The sequence below is a fragment of the Coenobita brevimanus genome, chromosome 68, assembly GCF_032717465.1.
Source record: "Coenobita brevimanus isolate Jiangsu-jjx chromosome 68, ASM3271746v2, whole genome shotgun sequence".
Taxonomy (NCBI): Eukaryota; Metazoa; Arthropoda; class Malacostraca; order Decapoda; family Coenobitidae; genus Coenobita; species Coenobita brevimanus.
In genome coordinates this window covers 11,476,962-11,500,461 of record NC_137021.1, presented here as the reverse complement: position 1 = coordinate 11,500,461, position 23,500 = coordinate 11,476,962, and positions in this window count along the sequence as shown.

Genomic DNA, 23,500 nt, shown 5'->3' with positions numbered 1-23,500 from the left:
GCCCCTATGATTACCACACACTTCTTTTTCCCCTTTTCCTTTGTACAAGGGAATAATTATACCTGACTTCCAATCCTCCGGGACTCTACCTTCCTCCCAGGCCAATCTGCACATTTTCCACATCCATTCTACTACTCTCTCTCCCCCATACTTCAGCATTTCACCACACACTCCATCAATTCATGGGGCTTTTCCCAATTTAACTTTCTTCATTGCTTCCACAACTTCTATCCTACTGATTTCATCCTGTCTTCTCACCTCCCTCCTCCTCCCAGCCATTCCCCAGCCACTTATACTCGCATTACTTTCATCCTTTATGTTCAACAATTCCTTAAAGTGTTCTCTCCTTCTGCTCATTTTTTCTACCTTCTCCACTAGTAATCTACCATTTTTATCTTTCACTCCCCTGCTAACTTCACTTCCACCCTGTCTTACTCTCTTCACCTCTTTCCAGAACATTTTCTTACAGTCCCTCCACTTTACACTCAAGTTCCTTCCAAATTCCTCATCGACTCTCTTCTTACTCTCTCTTACTAATCTTTTCACCTCTTTCTTTCTTTCTGCATATCTCTCTCTCTTCCACCTCTCAACTTCTTCCACGCCTCTATTTCTCATCCATTCACTGTATGCTTTCGTCTTTTGTGCCACAGCCTGTCTCACTTCATTCCACCACGCTGTTCCTTGCACCCCCCCTCCGTCTTCTCTTCATCCCACACACCACATCACATGCTGCACATATTTCTTCTGTAAATATCCTGCACACAACTTCCACGTCCCTCATCTGCTCCAATTCATATTTGTCCAATCGTTCCTCCACTTCTCTCTTATACTCTGCCTTTTTCTCATCCTCTTGTAACCTTTCCACTCTCCTTACAAATACTCCTTCTTCCCGTCCTTCCCTTCTTCTAATTCTCCATCCTAATTGGACCTTGATTCTGGCCACCACCAAGTAGTGGTCAGAAAGTCCACTCCCCCAACCTCTATAAGCTCTTGCATCCATTACACATTTTTGCATCCTTTCATCCACACACACATAATCAGTCATTGCCTTCCTTTCATTCAGTTCACCACCCACCCTTCTCATCACTCGCAATGTATACCTGTGGATCATTTTGTGCCTGGGGGTAGGGTTTTTTTTTCAAGAATACTCCCCCGGTATCCCTGCTTGTCATAAAAGGCGACTAAAAGGGTTGGCGGAGGGTTAATGCCCCTCCCCTGAAAACAACTAACTAAAAAAACAAATAATAAGCCTCGGACAAGGACTGACCAAACGATGACGACCAAGGACCGGACTAAGGACATGGTTATTGGAACCTGCAATGTAAGGGGAGTGAATGATGAGGTGAAAGAGAGAGAGATTGTCCAGGTGCTTGAGGGTGCGAAAGTGGATGTATGTGGAATAACTAAAACAAAATGGCGAGGAGAAAATGTGAGAGAATGGGAGTATGGATGGGGTATATGTGCAGGAGTAGGTGAGAATGAGAGGGCAAAGGAAGGAATATGTATAGTTGTGAGTAAAAGATGGAAGAGGAGCATAAGACAGTATGGATCAGTTGGGTCAAGGATTGTGTGGGTAAAGTTGAAAGTTGGAATACAAATGTGGGCGATTGTGTGTGTGCATGCGCCAACGCAAGATCATGCTAGAAGAGTGAGAGAAGAGTTCTGGACAAATGTAGAAGTGTGCATGGATAAGTTTGGAAGGAATGAGAGAGTTTTTGATTGGTGATATGAATGGTAAAGTTGGGAATGGGAAGGTGGATGGAATAGTTGGTGAGTGGGGTGTGCCTGCTGACATTGATGAGAATGGGAGTGTGTTAGCGGACATTTGTGCTGGGAGGGGGTTGGTGATAGCCAATACCCTCTTCAGGCATAAAATGATCCACAGGTATACATGGCGATTGATGAGAAGGGTGGGTGGTGAACTGAATGAAAGGAAGGCAATGATTGATTGTGTGTGTGTGGATGAAAGGATGCGAAGATGTGTAATGGATGCAAGAGTTTATAGAGGTTGGGGGAGTGGACTTTCTGACCACTACTTGGTGGTGGCCAGAATTAGAATTCAAGTAAGATGGAGGAATAGAAGAAGGGAAAGACGAGAGGAAGGAGTAGTTGCAAGGAGAGTGGAAAGGTTACAAGAGGATGAGAAAATGGCAGAGTATAAGAGAGAAGTGGAGGAACGATTGGGCAAATATGAATTGGAGCAGATTGGAGACGTGGAAGGTGTGTGTAGGATATTTACAGAAGAAATATGTGCAGCATGTGATGTGGTGTGTGGAAGGAAGAGAAGATGGAGAGGGGTGCAAGGAACAGCGTGGTGGACTGAAGAGGTGAAACAGGCTGTGGCACAAAAGAAGAAAGCATGCAATGAATGGATGAGAAATAGGGGCGTGGAAGAAGTTGAGAGGCGGAAGAGAGAGTTATATGTAGAAAGAAAGACAGAGGTGAAAAGATTGGTAAGAGAGAGTAAGAAGAGAGTGGATGAGGAATTTGGAAGGAATCTGAGTGTAAAGTGGAGGGACTAAGAAAATGTTCTGGAAAGAGGTGAAAAGAGTGAGACAGGGTGGAAGTTAAGTTAGCAGGGGAGTGAAAGATAAAAGTGGTAGATTACTAGTGGAGAAGGGAGAAAAAGTGAGCAGATGGAGAGAACACTTTAAGGATTTGTTGAACGTAGAGGATGGAAGTAATGCGAGTATAAGTGGCTGGGGAATGGCTGGGAGAAGGAGGGAGGTGAGAAGACAGGAAGAAATCAGTAGGATAGAAGTTGTGGAAGCAATGAAGAAAGTTAAATCGGGGAAAGCCCCAGGACTTGATGGAGTGTGTGGTGAAATGCTGAAGCATGGGGGAGAGATAGTAGTAGAATGGATGTGGAAGATGTGCAGATTGGCCTGGGAGGAAGGTAGAGTCCCGGAAGATTGGAAGTCAGGTATAATTATTCCCTTGTACAAAGGAAAAGGGGAAAAAGAAGTGTGTGGTAATCATAGGGGCATTTGTCTTCTTAGTATAATAGGAAAAGTGTATGGTAGGATACTTATTGACAGAGTTAGAGAAAGATCAGAGGAATTAGTTGGAGAAGAACAGGGAGGCTTTAGGAAGGGAAGAGGTTGTGTAGATCAGATATTCATTCTTAGATCTTTAGTGGAAAAGTTTCTAGAGAAGGGAAAGAAGTTGTATGCGGCTTTCATGGATTTGGAGAAAGCATATGACAGGATGGATAGACAAGGATTGTGGAAAGTGTTAAGAATATATGGAGTAGATGGGAAGTTGTTGAATGCTGTGAAGAGTATGTACGATGGTGCGAAGGCTGCAGTGCGTGTGGATGGTGAACTAAGTGAATTTTTCTCTCTGAAAGTTGGGTTGAAACAAGGATGTGTCATGTCTCCATGGTTGTTCAATCTGTACATGGATGGGGTAATAAAAGAGGTACAAGGTAGGGTAGTGGATGTTGGAGTGGCCCTGATGAGAGAGGATAGTGTTTGGAAACTCCCGGTACTGTTGTTTGCAGATGATACTGTGTTGTTGAGTGAAGACGAAGGGGAGCTGCAAGGCTTGGTGGATGAGTCTGGGAGAGTGTGTAAGAAACGCAGTCTAAAGGTGAATGTAGGGAAGAGTAAAGTGATGGTCTTTGAGAGAGGTGAAGTCAGTGAATGTACAGCGAGGTTGGATGGTGAGGAATTGGAAAATGTGAGTATGTTTAAGTACTTGGGTAGTGTGATGAGTAAGGATGGAGGTTTGGAGGGTGAAGTGCTTGAAAAGGTACAGCAGGGAAGAAAGGTTGCTGGTTCTTTGAAAGCAGTGATAAGAAACAGGGAAGTGAGCATGGAAGTGAAAAAGTTACTACATGACAGTATTGTGATACCAACTCTAACGTACGGAAGTGAAGCTTGGATGTTGTTGGAAGGACACAAGTCAAGAGTGAGAGCAGTGGAAATGAGTTATTTAAGAGGAGCCTGTGGAGTCACATGGAGAGACAGTCTGACGAATGAGGATATAAAGAAGCGCTGTGGTGTTGATGTGGATGTGATAGGAAGCGTTATGAGGAACACACTGAGGTGGTTTGGCCATGTGGAGAGGATGGAGGGTGAAAGACTGACGAAGAGAGTGTATGTGAGTGAGGTGGAGGGGGGAAGAGGGAGGGGGAGGCCGAGGATGAGATGGAGGGATGGGATGGAGAGGTATATGAGAGAGAAGGGTGTGAGTTGGGAGCAGGGCAGTGAAATGGCAGGGGACAGGGCGACTTGGAGGCGATTTGGTTGTGGCCACCCCAAACGGGATTGAGGCGTCTGGCAATAGATAGATAGATATATAATTATCTATATATATATATATATATATATATATATATATAAATGGTTCTTCTTAGGGGATCATAGTTGTCGTATAAGAAAAAATGGTGATGATACATCCAAAAAAGATGCCAAAATGTTAAGATTGTAGAAGCAAATACAGTACCTAATTGCACAACAGCCATTTGGAAAACAAGGGTGACCTGTAGATGAGGGAATTTTGTATAACCAGGCAGTGGAGCAGTCTTCTCATACCAGTGCTACTATGAAGGTGTCCCTATCCAGCACCAGGGTTTGTTGGAGTGGTATGGAACACTAAATTCAACACACAAGATGGTAATTCATTTACAGTTTTGCAGGTGAGGGAATGACCCAGTGGAGTTTGACAAGATAATGATGAACACTGGAGGAGCCAGGCCATCAGCAGATGATGTGGGATAAGGTGGTGAGTGCTAATGGTACAACTAGAGGTAGCAGTATGTAAAGAAAATTTTAGTAAAATGCAAATTTCTTTATTAAGCACTTGTTGATTATGATAAAAGCCTTTTTGTGAGTGGGGGGGGGGTAGTGTGTGTATGCTACTTAGGTATCCCTGCCTCATAATTGGTTATAGATAAATTTTGGACACATAACAGATGCTGGAGAGGGAAGCCTTCACCTGGTGACACAAATGACCGTGCAGTGGTGCTGTCCAGTTATGTAAGAACTTCAGTCATGCAGTCCATCCTCCACCTCTCAGGGAATATGGATGGAGCTGAGGGACGCTTTTGATAACAGCAGCAGAAGACCTCTGTTATATCGTTGTCACAGTTTGCAGTCGTCTCTCTCCAGCATAATGGTCAGCTGTACTGACATACTGGTATATCCCGATATACGATACTCTTAGATGCAATACCCCAGCGTAGCAATGGGGGTAGAAATACCACCATACCCTGCCTAATGATGACCAAACCCCAGTTTAACAGTGGGTTTATTTAATTATTTTTTTAACCGATTTTGATGATATCGTAGACTTAAATTTTTTGTTCAGGTTGATATATAAACTGTTTTTAGACGTAGAATAATGTGTTTTAGTCATAAGTGGGGTGAACATTGTCATTTTGGGGTAGTTTAATAAGTTTGAATTTTTCCAGACATTTGATGAATTTCAGATTATATTTTTGGGTTTAGGTGAGTTATAAACTGCTTTTAGGCTTAGTTTAGATTGTTTTAAAGCCATTTTGGGGTTTAGGTGAGCTAGTAACTTGTTTTTGGACTAATTTGGGTGGGTTTGGGACATGGTTGGAGGAAAACTCTAGGCTCAAAAACACATCCCTGTACTTTACATGTTATATCTACCTTGATACACAATACCCCACCTAGTGATGGGTTTTTACCTAACCAATTGCATCGTTAAACCAGAGTATACCTGTACTGTGTAACAAACAATGTGCAGGATAGGAATATATCCATCCATCCATCCATCGTCCAATTCTGCATTGCCCCATGAGGAGCGTAGAAACCCGGGGCTAGACAATGTATACAGAATGGTAATTGTTAAAATTTTGCAGGTACTTCGGAAATGAACTGGCTGGGGTTTGAAGATTCGATGGACAGCCTTCAAGCTTAATCATCACTGGCGGAGGACATACCATTTCTTTCTCCACTTCATACCAGCTCTCATCTGTTCATCTCCTGGAGGTAACAATTGCACAATTTCTTTTCAGTATTTCTTACTACCTGACAGGTCTTTCAGTTTCAGTTAATCTTGTGGCATGTATGATAAGTTTATTATTTTTTCATGAAGAATCATAGCAGCAACAACATTTTTAGTATTTTGTTTATCATTAATAAAGTTTATATCTAATCATTCTAGCTCAGAGAAACTACTTTTGTGAATGGGAATGTCTGGAGGTAGCAAGATTGCAGACATGGGGTACTAGTAATCGTAATCTGTAATCGTAAACGATTGTAATCGATTATAGACTTTTGTGTAATCGTAATCGATTACTTGGATATTTTTTTTTTTTTTTTCAAAGTAATCACAATTGTAATTGATTAATCTCACATTGTAATGGTAATCATGGTTACTTTTATGATTACAAAGCCCCAGATAAGTTATTCTTCAATAAATACTTGTCAAGAATAAAATACTGTAGTTCAGTGTCAAACAGTCAAATGTACACCATAAAAGTCCATAAGTAATACGAAAACAAAAGTGAATTGTAGATTATCACTTAGAAGCTTCCATATAATATCCTACCTGAGCTAGAATAATATCACCTGGGAAGATCTCAGTTGGTAGAAAAGTTAATAGAATGAAAGGGTCAAGGACAAAGTGAAGAAAAGTCTTGGTACTTGAATTATTAAAACACAGTATTGCAAACTGGCAAAGAAATAAAGGCACAACTAACTGGACATAGAACTGTACAGTATTTCTTTATCCAGAGTAACAGTCACCGTAGGTTCTGCAGAGCTTAAGCCTATGTTCTTCTTTATGCAGGCAAATCTTATAAAAATGATTTGCATATAAGATATACCGGTATATCCTAAGGAAATATCAGTTTTATATTACTGGACGATGTTTTTGCTATTTACTTAATCAGTGTCAAGTATAAAAGAAACATGCTCATAATTTTATAGTGCACAACAGTACAAGTAATCATGATTACTTCTTATGTAATCATAATCGATTACTCTTCCTGTAATCATAATCGTAATCTGAAGTCTGCAAAGTAATCGTAATCGATTAAAAATACTCTTGTAATCGCCTCACGCTTGCAAGATTGATATATGACATATCACCAGATTGAGTTAGAATATTAAATGCCCAAGGTACAAATACAGTCAAATTTTGCAGATATGCAGCAAGGTCATCCATCCCTGCAATGTCCTCTTTTCAAGGTAATTAATGGTAAAATGTTGGATAGGGATGCCTTCACCCAGTGGCAATGATACCTCCAAATATACCAACTTTAGATTAAATTCTTATTGTGAATTGTTTGATGAATGCTGTATCTAGCCATCTAGTTGGATAAGTCTCCTTTGAAAAGTCTCTTTAGAGTTAAATTATGTGGAGGTAGGAGGAATACAATCCACTCTTGTTTTACGATGATGTGTTTGAATAAAAATCCATCACCATGAGATTTGTTATATATCTAGTCATTATAATGTATGTTCATTGGGAATGTTTTTGGCAGAGGGTTACCTACTCAACAAAGTCTAAAAAAGTTTCCAGCTCACCTAAACTGGTAATTATTTTCACTGCTTTTCACTTGCTCCTTGCCATAAAAAATAAGTATAAATATTAGTTTGCAACTCTTCTAAGCTGATACTGGTAGTTATTTTATTTCACTGCACTTCACTTGCTGGTTGGGCTGCACCACCACACTAGGTTCCATCACTGACACAGACACACCCAATAGTGACAGAGTTGAGAGTCCACCTATAGAATGGAATTATTAGCATTAATTTAGGCCATGTATCTCAACATTTGGTTCATCCTACAGCACCAGTTCTGCTTACCATAATTGGCCCTCTAGGCACTTAGTTGAGGGACATTTATATAACCATGCAGTGGAGGAGTCTTCTCATACTAGTACTACTACTTGAAGGTGTCCCTCTCCAGCACCAGGGTTTGTTGGAGTGATATGGACCAATAAATTTAACACATAAGATGGGTAATTCATTTATTGTTTTGCAGGTGAGGGAACAGCCCAGCGAAGTTTGGCAAGATAATGATGAAGCACAGAGGATCCAGGCCATCAACAGATGAAGTGGGACAAGGTGGTGAGTGCTAACAATACTACTAGGGGTATGTAAAGAGAATTATATTAAACTGCCAATATCCTTATTAAGTACTTATTGGATGTGATTTAAAGCCTTTAAATTTTGTGTATGAATGTGTGATACTTAGGTATCCCTACCTCATAATTGGTTGTAGATGAATTTTCGCCACAAAATAGAAGCTTGAGAGAGATGCCTTCACTTGGTGACAGAGAAATGACTGGGCAGTGGAAGTGTCCTGTTATGTAAAAATTCAGTCATGTAGCCTATCCTGTCTATCTGTGTATTGTCAGACACCTCAATCCCATAAGGGGTGGCCACAAACAAATTGCCTCCATGTCGCCCTGTCCATCATTTCACTGCCTTGCTCCCTGACCACACCCCACTTTCTCATATACCTCTCAACTCCATTCCTCCATCTCATTCTTAGCCTCCCCTTCCCTCTACCCTCCACCACACTCGCATACGCACTCCTTGTGAGTCTCTCACTCACCATCCTCTCCGCTTGGCCAAACCACCTCTATGTATTTCTCCTAAAGCTTTCTATCACATCCACACCACAATGCTCCTTCACTTCCTCATTTGTCAGTTTCTTTCTCCATGTAACTCCACATGCTCCTCTCAGATGACTTATTTCCACTGCTCTCACTCTTGACTTGTGTCCTTCCAAGAAGGTCCAAGCTTCACTTCCAAACTTTGGAGTTGGTATTACAATACTGTCATGCAGTGACTTTTTTTTACTTCCATGCCCAGGTCCCTATTCCTTGTCACTGCTTTCAAAGAACCAGCAACCTTTCTTCCATGTTGTACCCTTTCAAGCACTTTATCTTTAAACTTCTATCCTTACTCATCACACTACCCAAGGACTAAAATGCACTTACATTTTTCATTTCTTCCTCATCCAGCCTCACTGTACATTCAGTGGCTTCATTTCTCTGGAAGACCACAACTTTACTCTTCCCTGCATTCACCATTAGATTCTGTTTCTTACACACTCTCCCAAACTCATTCACCAAGCCTTGCAGCTCCCCTTCGTCTTCACATAACAACACAGTTTCATCTGCAAACAACAGTACAGGGAGTGTCCAAACACTGCCCTTTCTCATTGGGGTCACTCGAACATCCACTACCTTATGGTGAATCTCTTTTATAGCCTCATCCACATATAGATTGAACAACCATGGGGACTTGGTACATCCCTGTTTCAATCCATTATTCAAATGGAAAAATTCACTCAGTTCACTATCCACACCCACAGCATCCGTAGCACCCTCATACTCTTCACGTCATTCAACAACTTCCCATTTACTTCATGTATACTTTCCACATTCCTTGTCTATCCATCCTATCATATGCTTTCTCCAAATTCATGAAGGCTGCATACAACTTCTTTCTCTAGAAACTTTTCCACTAATGACCTAGGAATGAATATCTGATCTACACAACCTCTTCCCTTCCTAAAACCTCCCTGTTCTTCTCCAAGTAATTCCTCTGTTGTCTCCATAACTCTGTCAGTAAGAATGCTCCCGTATACTATTCCTGTTACAGTAAAAAGACAAATGCCTCTCTGATTACTGCACAGTTCTTTTTCCCCCTCTCCTTTGTACAAGGGAGTAATAATACTTGTTTTCCAATCCTCGGGTTACTCTACCCTCCTCCAAGGCCAATCTGCACATCTTCCATTTCTATTATACTGCTGTATTTCACCACACGCTCCATCACTGGGGCTTTCCGCATTTTGACTTCCTTCAAGGCCAATCTGCACATCTTCCATTTCCATTATACTGCTGTATTTCACCACACGCTCCATCACTGGGGCTTTCCGCATTTTGACTTCCTTCATTGCTTTCACTACTTTCATCCTACTGATTTCTTCCTCTCCTCTCACTTTCCTTCTCCCAGCCATTTCCCAGCCTTTGAGGAAACGGATGGAGCTGAGGGACTCTTTTGAAAACAGAAGCAGAAGTCCTGTTATATCATTGTCACTGTTTGCAGGTGTCTCTCTCCATTGTAATGGTCAACTGTATTGATATGCCGTACAGCAAAGAATGTATATGATAGTAATATACAGAATGGTGATTGTTAAACGTTTTGCAGGTGCTTCAGAAATTAACTGGCTGGGGTTTGAAGATTCGATGGGCAGCGGTCAAGCTTAATCATCATTGGCTGAGGACGTACCATTTCTTTGTCCACATCATAAGAACGCTCATCTGTTCACCCCATGGAGGTAAGTAAGAGTGCCACAATTTCTTTTCAGTATTTCTGACTACCAGACAGGTTTTTCAGTTTCAGTTAATCTTGTGGCATGTACAATAAGTTTTTTTTTTTTTTTTCTTGATTATTCATAGCGGCAAAAACATTTTTAGTATTTTCTTTATCATTAATAAAGTTTGTATCTAATTGTTCTAGCTCAGAGAAACTACTTAGGTGAATGGGAATGTCTGGAGGTAGCTAGATTGCAGACATGGGGTACCTGTAATCATAATCTGTAATCGTGAACGATTTTAATTGATTATAGACGTGTAATCGTAATCATAATCGATTACTTGGACTTTTTTTTTTTTTTTTTTTTTTTTTTCAATGTAATCGCAATTGAAATTGATTACTCTCACATTGTAATGGTACTCATGGTTACTTTTATGATTACAAGGCCCCAGATAAGCTTTTCTTCCACAAATACTTGTCAGGAATAAAATACTGTAGTTCAGTGTTAAACAGTCAAATGTATACCATAAAAGTCCATAAATAATACGAAAACAAAAGTGAATTGTAGGTTATCACTTAGAAGCTTCCATAGAATATCCTGCCTAAGCTAGAATAATATCACCTGGGAAGATCTCAGTTGGTAGAAAAGTTGATAGAATGAAAGGGTCAAGGACAAAGTGAAGGAAAGTCTTGGTGCTTGAATTATTAAAACACATTAATATTGCAAATTGGCAAAGAAATAAAGGCATAACTAACTGGACATAGAACTGTACAGTATATTTTTATCCAGAGTAACAGTCGCCATAGGTTCTGCAGAGCTTAACCCTATATTCTTCCTTATGCTGGCAAATCTTAAAAAAATGATTTGCATATGAGATATATATCCCTAGGAAATATCAGTTTTATATTACTGGACGATGTTTTTGCTATTTACTTAATCAGTGTCAAGTATAAAAGAAACGTGCTCATAATTATATAGTGCACAACTGTGAGGTGGATCAGGAGAGAGAGGAGCAGTCAGGGAGAAAGACTGAAGGTTGAGAAGCTGAAGATCAAAGAAATGGCAGATCAATACAGGACCGAAGTAGAGGATGAGTTAGAATTACTGAATTGGAATGAAATGGACCTGGACAGACTGTGGAATGCATATAGGGATTGCTTAGTTAGGAATGCTAAAGCGGTGTGTGGTGTGGCAAGAGTAACAACAAAGAAGAAAGGTACGGCATGGTGGGATGAGGAGGTAAAGAGAGCAGTGGAGGAAAAGAGGAGGAAGTGGCTAAAGTGGTTACAGGATAGGGGTTCAGTTGAAATTACTGAATATTTTGAGAGCAAGAAGCATGTAAAGAGACTACTGAAGAGGAAAAAGAAGGAGATAAATGAGGATCTAGGAAGAAAAATGAATGTGAACTACTCTGAAAATAGAAAGTTATTCTGGAAAGAGGTGTGGAAATGTAGAAGTTAAAGCGGAAAGAAATGGGATGGTGTGAAGGATGCAGGTGGTAGATTATTAACCCATGGAGATGAAGTAAGGACCAGATGGGAAGAATATTTTGAAAGCCTGATGAATGGGGATAGAGAGAGCAGAGCAGCTGTAAACATGATTGGTTTTGGGGGTGTGCAGAGAAGGAATGCAGTGCCAGGAGACGTGATACTCGCACAGGTGAAGAGTGCTGTGAAGCGGCTGAAAAATGGGAAAGCAGCTGGGGTTGATGAGGCCTATGCAGAGATGCTTAAATGTAGTGGAGAGAATGGAATGAAGTGCTTGTTGGAGATATGTAAGAAGGCATGGATGAGTGAAACTGTGCCTGCAGAGTGGAAAAAGGCTGTGATTGTACCCCTGTACAAAAATAAAGGTGAACGAAGTGAGTGCAAGAATTATCGTGGCATAAGCTTACTGAGTGTGGTAGGGAAGGTATATGGAAGAATTATTATAGAGAAAGTAAGAGAGATATCAGAAGTTCTAGTGAGTGATGAACAGGGTGGCTTTAAGAGTAGCAGTGGATGTGTGGACCAAATATTTGCAGTGAGACAGATAGTAGAGAAGGCTTTTGAGAAGGACCATAAGGTGTTTATAGCATTCATGGATCTGGAAAAAGCATATGACAAAGTGGACAGGGAATGATTGTGGAAAGTTTTGCGCATGTACGGTGTAGAGGGTAAGCTGCTAGGTGCTGTCAAGAGTTTTTATGATAGTAGTGAAGCATGAGTCAGGGTTAATGGGCATCTAAGTGAATGGTTCACGATCAGTGTGGGCGTGCGACAAGGTTGTGTGATGTCCCCATGGTTGTTCAATGTATATATGGATGGGGTGATGAGAGAAGTGAAAACACGAGTAATAGAGAGAAGGATGGCAGTGGTAATGAATGGTGATGGATGGAATATCTCAAATTTGTTGTCTACTGATGATCCAGTACTGCTTGCAAGTACTGGACAAGAACTCGGTAGGCTAATGCAGAGTTTTGCTGATGTCTGTAAGTGTCGTTCCTTGAGAGTAAATGTAGAAAAGAGTAAAGTGATGGTTATTGAGAGAGAAGGTGACTCCCAGTGCAATGTAACAGTGAATGGAGAGAGACTGGAATTGGGGAGAGCGTTCAAATACGTGTGTACAGTGATAGAAGAGAGAGGAAAATGTGCAAAAGAAGTGGAAAGTAGAGTGACACATGGAAGAAAAGAAGGTGGTGCAATGAAGGCCTTGATAAGAAACAGAGGTTTGAGTGTTGCAGCTGCATGAGGCTTACATGAAGGAGTGTTAGTGCCAACTTTAACATATGGATGTGAGACTAGGGTGTGGCATGAAAATAAAAAGTCAAGAGTAAGAGCAGTGGAGATGGGACTGCTGAGGAATGTGTGTGGAGTACAGAGGGTGGATAGGATACGAAATTATGTCTATCTATCTATCTATTGCCAGACGCCTCAATCCCGTTTGGGGTGGCCACAAACAAATCGCCTCCAAGTCGCCCTGTCCCCCGCCATTTCACTGCCCTGCTCCCAACTCACAACCCCCTCTCTCATATACCTCTCCACCCCATCCCTCCGTCTCATCCTCGGCCTCCCCCTCCCTCCGTCTCATCCTCGGCCTCCCCCTCCCTCTTCCCCCCTCCACCTCACTCACATACACTCTCTTCGACAGTCTTTCACCCTCCATCCTCTCCACATGGCCAAACCACCTCAGTGTGTTCCTCATAACCCTTCGTATCACATCCACATCCACACCACAACGCTCCTTTATATCATCATTCGTCAGCCTGTCTCTCCATGTGACTACACAGGCTCCTCTTAAATAACTCATTTCCACTGCTCTCACTCTTAACTTGTGTCCTTCCAACAACGTCCAAGCTTCACTTCCGTACGTTAGAGTTGGTATCACAATACAGTACTGTCATGTAGTAACTTTTTCACTTCCATGCTCACTTCCCTGTTTCTCATCACTGCTTTCAAAGAACTAGCAACCTTTCTTCCCTGCTGTACCCTTTCAAGCACTTCACCCTCCAAACCTCCATCTTTACTCATCACACTACCCAAGTACTTAAATGTACTCACATTTTCCAATTCCTCACCATCCAACCTCGCTGTACATTCACTGACTTTACCTCTCTCAAAGACCATCACTTTACTCTTCCCTACATTCACCTTTAGATTCCATTTCTTACAGACACTCCCAAACTCATCCACCAAGCCTTACAGCTCCCCTTCGTCTTCACTCAACAACACAGTATCATCTGCAAACAACAGTACAGGGAGTTTCCAAACACTATCCTTTCTCACCAGGGCCACTCCAACATCCACTACCCTACCTTGTACCTCTTTTATTACCCCATCCGTGTACAGATTGAACAACCATGGAGACATGACACATTCCTGTTTCAACCCAACCTTTAAAGATAAAAATTCACTCAGTTCACCATCCACACGCACTGCAGCCTTAGCCCCATCATACGTACTCTTCACAGCATTCACGAACTTCCCATCTACTCCATATATTTTTAATACTTTCCACAATCATTGTCTATCCACCCTGTCGTATGCTATCTCCAAATCCATGAAAGCCGCATACAACTTCTTTCCCTTCTCTAGAAACTTTTCCACTAAAGATCTAAGAATGAATATCTGATCTACACAACCTCTTCCCTTCCTAAAGCCTCCCTGTTCTTCTCCAACTAATTCCTCTGTTCTTTCTCTAACTCTGTCAATAAGTATCCTACTGTACACTTTTCCTATTATACTAAGAAGACAGATGCCCCTATGATTACCACACACTTCTTTTTCCCCTTTTCCTTTGTACAAGGGAATAATTATACCTGACTTCCAATCCTCCGGGACTCTACCTTCCTCCCAGGCCAATCTGCACATCTTCCACATCCATTCTACTACTATCTCTCCCCCATACTTCAGCATTTCATCACACACTCCGTCAATTCATGGGGCTTTTCCCAATTTAACTTTCTTCATTGCTTCCACAACTTCTATCCTACTGATTTCTTCCTGCCTTCTCACCTCCCTCCTCCTCCCAGCCATTCCCCAGCCACTTATACTCGCATTACTTCCATCCTCTATGTTCAACAATTCCTTAAAGTGTTCTCTCCTTCTGCTCACTTTTTCTACCTTCTCCACTAGTAAGCTACCATTTTTATCTTTCACTCCCCTGCTAACTTCACTTCCACCCTGTCTTACTCTTTTCACCTCTTTCCAGAACATTTTCTTACAGTCCCTCCACTTTACACTCAAGTTCCTTCCAAATTCCTCATCCACTCTCTTCTTACTCTCTCTTACTAATCTTTTCACCTCTCTCTTTCTTTCTGCATATAACTCTCTCTGCCACCTCTCAACTTCTTCCACGCCTCTATTTCTCATCCATTCACTGTATGCTTTCTTCTTTTGTGCCACAGCCTGTCTCACTTCTTCATTCCTGCATGCTGTTCCTTGCACCCCCCTCCGTCTTCTCTTCATCCCACACACCACATCACATGCTGCACATATTTCTTCTGTAAATATCCTGCACACACCTTCCACGTCCCTCATCTGCTCAAATTCATATTTGTCCAAATGTTCCTCCACTTCTCTCTTATACTCTGCCTTTTTCTCATCCTCTTGTAATCTTTCCACTCTCCTTACAAATACTCCTTCTTCCCGTCCTTCATTTCGTTTTTAAAGGCTCCAACATGCTTGCATGTGTCGGCCTTGGTCACCTAATGGCGGCTTTCCACGCTGCACGATCCATTGCAGCCTCCCTGTTCAGTCCCTTAACCCTAAGGTCACACTTAATGACCTCGTCCCATGTCTTTCTCGGTCTACCCCTCATAACCCCACCCCCAATATTAACACTTCTCACCTTCCTCACCCAATTATCATCCCCCATCCTCTCCACATGTCCAAATCACCTCAATCTACCTCTCCTCATCACAACACCAATACACTCCAGTCCCATCCTACCTCTCAACTCTTCCATTGTAAACCCAGCCCCTCCAGGCCTTGGACGCTGGGACGCACTGCACATCCACCTAATCATTGTCATTTCTGTACGACTGAGCCGGCGAATGTCTTCCTCCTTCACTGCCCAGGTCTCACTGCCATACAGCATTACACTCCTAACACATGCTGCATACAAAGACCCCTTAGCACATAGGGAGAGCCCTCTCAATGTCAGGAGAGGCAAGAGCTCCCTGAACTTCTTCCAACCACTTCTCACTCTAGCCACAGAGCTAGCTCCAGCCCCACCTCCAGCACACAACATGTCTCCCAAATAACAAAACTCTTCCACACACTCAAGAGATTCACCAGCAAGTTCAATCCTTTCACGTCTGACGATCTCCACCTGCTCACCCCGGCACGCCGTACACATAAAATCAGCATTATCTCGCAGTCTACCTCTGATACCACTACATCTCTTATGCACCCATTTATCACACACACCGCACAAGATGGAATTACTTCCCACGCCCTTGTGGCAAACTGCACATGGCCACTCTCCCTCGTCTTTGACAGTACCGCCACCAACCCTAGATATCATCATTTTTGTTTTATCTGCATTTACCCTTAAACCCTTTTGCCCCATACCATCTCTCCACTTCCTAAACCTTTCCTCCGCCTCCCTTTCATTCTCTGCAATCAACACCAAATCATCAGCATACAACTCCCACGGGAGTCCGTTTCTAAAGTCACGTGAAAGGGCTTCAAGTCTGTGATAAACAACATGGGACTCAAGACTGACCCCTGATGCACACCAACATTCACGGAAAACTCATCACTCAAATCTCCATTCACTCTCACCTGGGTGTGAGCACCCACATACATGGCCATAACCACCCTAACCAGCCACTCCTCCAAGCCAAGCTTTCTCATTGCCCACTTCACCACCTCTCTAGGGACTCTGTCAAAGGCCTTTTCCAAATCAACAAAAACTAAATAAAGATCCCTTCTCCTACCAATATATTTTTCCTGAAGCTGTCGAACAATGAATATGGCATCAGTGGTCCCCCTACCTGGCATAAACCCAAACTGCATCTCATCAATATTCACTCTTTCTCTAATCATACCTTCTAAAACTCTCTCCATTACCTTCATTATCTGATCTAAAAGCTTTATACCTCTATAATTTCCTCTTTCCAGGGCATCACCCTTCCCTTTATACACATTTACAATTACACTCTTCAGCCAATCATCTGGGACAACACACTCATAAATAATCCTATTTATCAGGTCAGTGACTAAACTCACCCCTATATCGCCTGAGGCCTTCAACATTTCGGCAGTCAACCCAGACACACCTGCTGCCTTCCCCACCCTCATCCTGCCTATTGCCTCACTCACAGTAGCAGTATCAATCAAAGGCCAAGGGCCAGACACTGGATCTGCTGGCTCCAAACCTTCCCTGTCCCAGTCAAACTCCTCATTCAACAACCGGTTATAATGCTCTCTCCATGCATCTTTAATATCTTCACTGTTCACCACTACCCTTCCTTCATCATTCTTCACACAGTGCTCACCTATGATATCCCGATTATCCCTCTTCACCTGACCTGCCACCCTAAATATATTTTTCCTTTCCCCATGATTTAGGTTATCAAGTAATTGTCTCTGTGACTCAGACTTTGCCCTGTATACCTCTCTCCTAGCCCTACGTTTGGCAGCCAAATATTCCTCTTTGCTACCACCCTTCTTTCATTCCTGGAAAAGCCTTCTTTTCTCCTTAATTGCAGCTAGTAACTTGTTTTTGGACTAATTTGGGTGGGTTTGGGACATGGTTGGAGGAAAACTCTAGGCTCAAAAACACATCCCTGTACTTTACATGTTATATCTACCTTGATACACAATACCCCACCTAGTGATGGGTTTTTACCTAACCAATTGCATCGTTAAACCAGAGTATACCTGTACTGTGTAACAAACAATGTGCAGGATAGGAATATATCCATCTATCCATCCATCATGCTATTCTGCATTGCCCCATGAGGAGCGTAGAAACCCGGGGCTAGACAATGTATACAGAATTGTAATTGTTAATATTTTGCAGTTACTTCGGAAATGAACTGGCTGGGGTTTGAAGATTCGATGGATAGCCTTCAAGCTTAATCATCACTGGCAGAGGACATACCATTTCTTTCTCCACTTCATTCCAGCTCTCATCTGTTCATCTCCTGGAGGTAACAATTGCACAATTTCTTTTCAGTATTTCTTACTACCTGACAGGTCTTTCAGTTTCAGTTAATCTTGTGGCATGTATGATAAGTTTACTATTTTTTCTTGGAGAATGATAGCAGCAAAAACATTTCTAGTATTTTGTTTATCATTAATAAAGTTTATATCTAATCATTCTAGCTCAGAGAAACTACTTTTGTGAATGGGAATGTCTGGAGGTAGCAAGATTGCAGACATGGGGTACTAGTAATCGTAATCTGTAATCGTAAACGATTGTAATCGATTATAGACTTTTGTGTAATCATAATCGATTACTTGGACATTTTTTTTTTTTTTCAAAGTAATCACAATTGTAATCGATTACTCTCACATTGTAATGGTAATCATGGTTACTTTTATGATTACAAAGCCCCAGATAAGTTATTCTTCTACAATACTTGTCAAGAATAAAATACTGTAATTCAGTGTCAAACAGTCAAATGTACACCATAAAAGTCCATAAGTAATAAGAAAACAAAAGTGAATTGTAGGTTATCACTTAGAAGCTTCCATATAATATCCTACCTGAGCTAGAATAATATCACCTGGGAAGATCCCAGTCGGTAGAAAAGTTAATAGAATGAAAGGGTCAAGGACAAAGTGAAGAAAAGTCTTGGTACTTGAATTATTAAAACACAGTATTGCAAACTGGCAAAGAAATAAAGGCACAACTAACTGGACATAGAACTGTACAGTATTTTTTTATCCAGAGTAACAGTCACCATAGGTTCTGCAGAGCTTAAGCCTATGTTCTTCTTTATGCAGGCAAATCTTATAAAAATGATTTGCATATAAGATATATATCCCTAGGAAATATCAGTTTTATATTACTGGATGATGTTTTTGCTATTTACTTAATCAGTGTCAAGTATAAAAGAAACGTGCTCATAATTTTATAGTGCACAACAGTACAAGTAATCATGATTACTTCTTATGTAATCGTAATCGATTACTCTTCCTGTAATCATAATCGTAATCTGAAGTCTGCAAAGTAATCGTAATCGATTACAATACTCTTGTAATCGCCTCACGCATGCAAGATTGATATGTGACATATCACCAGATTGAGTTAGAATATTAAATGCCCAAGGTACAAATACAGTCAAATTTTGTAGATATGCAGCAAGGTCATCCATCCCTGCAATGTCCTCTTTTCAAGGTAATTAATGGTAAAATGTTGGATAGGGATGCCTTCACCTAGTGGCAATGATACCTCCAAATATACCAACTTTAGATTAATTTCTTATTGTGAATTGTTTGATGAATGCTGTATCTAGCCATCTAGTTGGATAAGTCTCCTTTGAAAAGTCTCTTTAGAGTTCAATTATGTGGAGGTAGGAGGAATACAATCCACTCTTGTTTTACGATGATGTGTTTGAATAAAAATCCATCACCATGAGATTTGTTATATATCTAGTCATTATAATGTATGTTCATTGGGAATGTTTTTGGCAGAGGGTTACCTACTCAACAAAGTCAAAAAAAGTTTCCAGCTCATCTAAACTGGTAATTATTTTCACTGCTTTTCACTTGCTCCTTGCCATAAAAAATAAGTATAAATATTAGTTTGCAACTCGTCTAAGCTGATACTGGTAGTTATTTTATTTCACTGCACTTCACTTGCTGGTTGGGCTGCACCACCACACTAGGTTCCATCACTGACACTGACACACCCAATAGTGACAGAGTTTAGAGTCCACCTATAGAATGGAATTATTAGCATTAATTTAGGCCATGTATCTCAACATTTGGTTCATCCTACAGCACCAGTTCTGCTTACCATAATTGGCCCTCTAGGCACTTAGTTGAGGGACATTTATATAACCATGCAGTGGAGGAGTCTTCTCATACTAGTACTACTACTTGAAGGTGTCCCTCTCCAGCACCAGGGTTTGTTGGAGTGATATGGACCAATAAATTTAACACACAAAATGGTAATTCATTTATTGTTTTGCAGGTGAGGGAACAGCCCAGCGAAGTTTGGCAAGATAATGATAAAGCACAGAGGATCCAGGCCATCAACAGATGAAGTGGGACAAGGTGGTGAGTGCTAACAATACTACTAGGGGTATGTAAAGAGAATTATATTAAATTGCCAATATCCTTATTAAGTACTTATTGGATGTGATTTAAAGCCTTTAAATTTTGTGTATGAATGTGTGATACTTAGGTATCTCTACCTCATAATTGGTTGTAGATGAATTTTCACCACAAAATAGAAGCTTGAGAGAGATGCCTTCACTTGGTGACAGAGAAATGACTGGGCAGTGGAAGTGTCCTGTTATGTAAAAATTCAGTCATGTAGCCTATCCTGTCTATCTGTGTATTGTCAGACACCTCAATCCCATAAGGGGTGGCCACAAACAAATTGCCTCCATGTTGCCCTGTCCAACATCATTTCACTGCCTTGCTCCCTGACCATACCCCACTTTCTCATATACCTCTCAACTCCATTCCTCCATCTCATTCTTAGCCTCCCCTTCCCTCTACCCTCCACCACACTCGCATACACACTCCTTGTGAGTCTCTCACTCACCATCCTCTCTGCTTGGCCAAACCACCTCTATGTATTTCTCCTAAGGCTTTCTATCACATCCACACCACAATGCTCCTTCACTTCCTCATTTGTCAGTTTCTCTCTCCATGTAACTCCACATGCTCCTCTCAGATGACTTATTTCCACTGCTCTCACTCTTGACTTGTGTCCTTCCAAGAAGGTCCAAGCTTCACTTCCAAACATTGGAGTTGGTATTACAAATTGTCATGCAGTGACTTTTTTACTTCCATGCCCAGGTCCCTATTCCTTGTCACTGCTTTCAAAGAACCAGCAACCTTTCTTCCATGTTGTACCCTTTCAAGCACTTTATCTTTAAACTTCTATCCTTACTGATCACACTACCCAAGTAATAATAATAATAATAATAATAATCTGGCCTTTTGTTTCTCAAAAGCGCCAGTTCTTCCTTTTGGGAATTCACTAGCGCTCGTTATTTTTACAATTACAAGAATTGTGACATTTCTTTTATATAATACAAGTTACATCATATATACATGAAAGTGGCAAAAATTAAACGCTATAATCATCTGTCATAGTACCTCTCTCCAGGTCATAGCATTTTGAAAAAAGAAAGGCTTTCAGCTGTCTCTTAAAGGATTCAACAGTGAAGAGTTGTCTTATGGACACTGGCAATCTGTTATATAAGCTAGGGGCTCTATATGCAAAAGAACGATCAGAGAAAGATGACTGGCGAATGGCTCCTGGCTCATCAAGACGCAAGGAATCATCTTCACTGCGTAACATCACACCCGGACGTGTCGATGGGAGTTTTAATAATTCAGCAAGATACTTCGGTTCACCAAACTTAAGAACCTTGAATGTAATAAGACACAGTTTAAATTCAATTCTAGCCTTTACTGGTAACCAATGCAACTCGATCAGAAACGAGGTAGTTGAGGTTCTCGGGGGGAGACCAAAGATAAGCCGTGCCGCCCTGTTCAACACAGACTGAGCTTTTGTTAGTATATTATTTGGAAGACCAACCCACAGTGAATTACAATAATCAACACGAGACAAGACCACTGCATGGACCAATGTTAGGAGGCACTGTCTATTCAGGAATCTTCTCACAGAATACAGATTTCTGATATGCAAGTTACACCCTCTTACAACCTGATTAATGTGTTCTTTGTAATTTAACTTAGAATTAAAATAAACACCCAAATTTCGAACAGAACTGACTGGATGCAGCTGTGACACGCCAATGTTCAAAGCCAGGGCATTGTCAGTGTCATCACCCCTTCTGTTTCCTCTGATGATGATGATCTCAGTTTTACCATCATTCAGCTTAAGTTTCCTCTTAGCCATCCAAATCTTAATATCAGACATTAGAGATTCAAACTTTATCTTAGTATCGTTGATATCTGACATCTTAACAGAGCTGGGTGTCATCAGCATAAAAATGATAGGACACATCATGAGCATCAAGTAGAGACGATAAACTACTTGTGTAGATAGTAAATAGAATTGGACCCAAAACTGATCCTTGAGGGACTCCAAATAGAAGAGGAGCAGAATCAGAGCTAGCGCAATCAACAACCACTCTCTGAGATCTGTCCGACAGATACGACTTAAGGAGCAAAAGGGCACTATCATGAACGCCATAAAAATACAGATCATCCAACAATAGTTTATGATCTACTGTATCAAAAGCTGCAGACAGATCCAAAAGAACTAGGAGAGAGGACATCCCACTACAAGTGTTTGCCACCAAGTCGCTCTGAATCCTTGTTAGTGCAGTTTCAGTCGAATGGTATTTTCTGTATGCTGATTGAACAACAGGAACAACTCTGTTGTGTTCCAGTAGTGGTAAGAGTTGGTCAAGTATGGCCCGCTCAATAATCTTGGATAAAAAAGACAGGTTAGAGACAGGACGATAATTTGTCATGCTCTCGACATCAAGGCCAGGTTTCTTAATTAGGGGCCTAAGCAAAGCACGTTTCTCAGACTGCACAAAATTACTTTCTAAGAAGCATCTATTTATTATGTTGCAGATAAAGTCTGCAGCATGCTCATACACATCAGGCAGTTGTGACATGTTACATGGATCGAGTGAGCAAAATGTTTTATTAAGTTCTCTGATGTAACATTTGACTTTGTTTACATCCAGTGGATGAAATGTTGAAAGCAAATGATCCCCGGTGCACCGTGGCTGGAAGTCAACTGAGTACACTTCACTAGGAGAACTGCTGTCTAAAGCACTTTTTATACGAGATATCTTACTTGTAAAAAATGAAGCAAAATCAGAAGCCAATTGGGCATCAGATAAAGAAGTTGGTTTAACAATTACATTCCTCCGACCAACAAAATTGTTCACAACTGCAGACAATTTTTTTTGATCACCACCACATGAATCAACTTTATTTTGATAATACCTAGCCTTTTGGGCTTTTACAGTGTGAACGACTGCTCTTCTCGCAAAAACATAACGCAAACGAGTTACTTCGGTCCGCTGCAAGCGCCACTCACGTTCTGCCCTTCTACGTTGTCTACGCAAAGAATTAATGGATGGACCATACCACGGAGAATTATCACGTACAGTGATTGTTTTTACTACCTCAGGACAATAATGGTCAAAAATTGACCTGAGCTCGTTGTTGTAAATATCAACCAATTCACCAGAAGAAAGACTTGAAGAATCGATGGAGTTTAAACGTTGATCAATTTCAAAACACATCAACTGGCGGTCAACATTGTTGTAATTTCTGAACCTGATGACCTTCTTATATGAAGGTGATTTCGGGACATCAAAACTAAGAGTGATCAGAGCATGATCAGAGATGAGGGGGTCAAATGAGTCAACCTCCACATCTGATACACGTCTGCAACCAACAGGGGACAAGATCAAGTCAAGGACATGTCCTGAGACATGAGTTGGATTACTCACATGATTGAAAAAATTGTTCTGGGTGATCAACTCAAGGAATTCTGAAGAAAATGGTTTTGACTCTGGACTGTCAACCCAATAATTGAAATCACCACAAACAAGAAGTCCTCCAGGCCTAAGAGAAAACCC